We start from the raw sequence: 2,361 nt of genomic DNA, 5'->3' as shown, positions 1-2,361 counted from the left end.
CCCTTAGTGATGAAACCAAGGTTATCGAACCAGTAGGAGAACCAAGCAACACAACATAAACATCCCCTGCACACAAATAACAACCACTCGCAACCCGACGTGTTAAAGGGGTCGTTAATCCCTTTCGGGCAATGGCGCCAGAAATTGGTGTGTGGACGGGAGAAAGTTGTAATAGATTGAATAAATAGATCACAAATAAAATAAAGTGCAACAAAGTATTTTTGTATTTTTGGTTTAATAGATATGAAAATAAATGCAAAGGAAAAGTAGATCGCAAAGGCAAATATATGAGAAAGAGACCCGGGGGCCGTAGGTTTCACTAGTGGCTTCTCTCGAGAAAAAATAGCAAACGTTGGGTGAACAAATTTCTGTTGGGTAATTGATAGAACTTCAAATAATCATGACGATATCCAGGCAATGATCATTATATAGGCATCACGTCCAAGATTAGTAGACCGACTCCTGCCTGCATCTACTACTATTACTCCACACATCGACCGCTATCCAGCATGCATCTAGTGTATTAAGTTCACGGAGAAACGAAGTAATGCAATAAGAATGATGGCATAATGTAGACAAGATCTATCCATGTACAGATAGACCCCATCGTTTTATCCTTAGTAGCAACGATACATATGTGTCAGTTCCCCTTCTCTCTTTGGGATCAAGCACCGTAAGATCGAACCCACTACAAAGCACCTCTTCCCATTGCAAGATAAATAGATCAAGTTGGCCAAACAAAACCCAAATATCAGAGAAGAAATACGAGGCTATAAGAGATCAAAGAAACTCAAATACTTTCATGGATATAAAAAGATATAACTGATCATAAACTCAAAGTTCATCTGATCCCAACAAACACACCGCAAAAAGAGTTACATCATATGGATATCCAAGAAACCATTGTATTGATAATTCAGCGAGAGAGAGGAAGCCATCTAGCTACTAACTACGGACCCGAAGGTCTACAAAAAACTACTCACGCATCATCGGAGAGGCACCAATGGAGGTGGTGAACCCCATCCGAGATGGTGTCTATATTGGATCTGGTGGTTCTGGACTCTACGATGGCTGTATCAATATTTCGTAGACTCCCCTAGGGTTTTGGGAATATTCGGGTATTTATAGAGCAAAGAGGCGGTCCGGGGGGACCCGAGGTGGGCACAACCCACCAGGGCGCGCCTGGGCCTCCTAGCGCGCCCTGGTGGGTTGTGCTGTCCTCGGAGCATCCCCCAGGCGCAGCCAGGGCCCATTAGGTGTCTTCTGGTCCATAAAAAATCTTTGTAAAGTTTCGTGGCATTTGGACTCTGTTTGGTATTGATTTTTTGTGATGTAAAAAACATGCAAAAAAACAGCAACTGGCACTTGGCAGTATGTCAATAGGTTAGTACCAAAAAATGATATAAAATGACTATAAAATGATTATAAAACATCCAAGATTGATAATATAACAGCATGGAACAATAAAAAATTATAGATACGTTGGAGACATATCAGCATCCCCAAGCTTAACTGCTACTCGTCCTTGAGTAGGTAAGTGATAAAAACAGAATTTTTGATGTGGAATGCTGCTTAACATTTCATATCATAATATTTTCTTTATAGCATGGACATTTGGACTTTTATATTGCTCAAAGCAATAGTCTAGTTTTGACATGATAATTTAAATACTCAAGCATATCAACAAGCAACTATGTCTTTCAAAATATCAATGCTAAAATAAGCTATCCCTAGCCCATCATGCTCAATCATTGATCCATTCATGAAACACACTCGCATATTAACTACACCCAATGCTCAAGTACGATCATAGTGCCTCCTATTTGGTGCTTTTATAGGAGAAGATGGAGATTTAAATTCAAAAATAAAAATTGCATAAAGTAAAAGAAAGGCCCTTCGCAGAGGGAAGTAGGGATTTGTAGAGGTCCCAGAGCTCAAAGCGAAAAACTTAGAGATAAAAACATTTTGGGAGGTGTGTCCTTCCCACCAATGAAAACGACTTAGAGTTCCAAACACTTTCCATGCTAGATATATCATAGGCAGTTCCCAAACAGAAAATAAAGTTTATTCCTTTTTCAACCATACTTTCACTTTCCATGGCTAGACATATCCACGGTTGCCCTCCATAGCAACACTTTCTAAGGAATTTATTATTTGACAACATAAAGTAAATTCATTTTTCATTTCGGGACTGGGCATCCCTAATACCTTTTCCTTACTCTCGTGCAATGACAAGTGAATAAACACACATCGTGAGAATAACACATCTAGCATGGAAAATATTAGCCACCACTCACTGCTTCGCGGACAGAACGAACACACAAAAGAGAAGTTTATTTTGAAAATTAGAGATGGCACATA

Source organism: Triticum urartu, chromosome 1A (assembly GCF_056163025.1).
Source record: "Triticum urartu cultivar PI428250 chromosome 1A, HENAU_Tu73, whole genome shotgun sequence".
Classification (NCBI taxonomy): Eukaryota; Viridiplantae; Streptophyta; class Magnoliopsida; order Poales; family Poaceae; genus Triticum; species Triticum urartu.
This window is presented reverse-complemented; position numbering follows the sequence as displayed.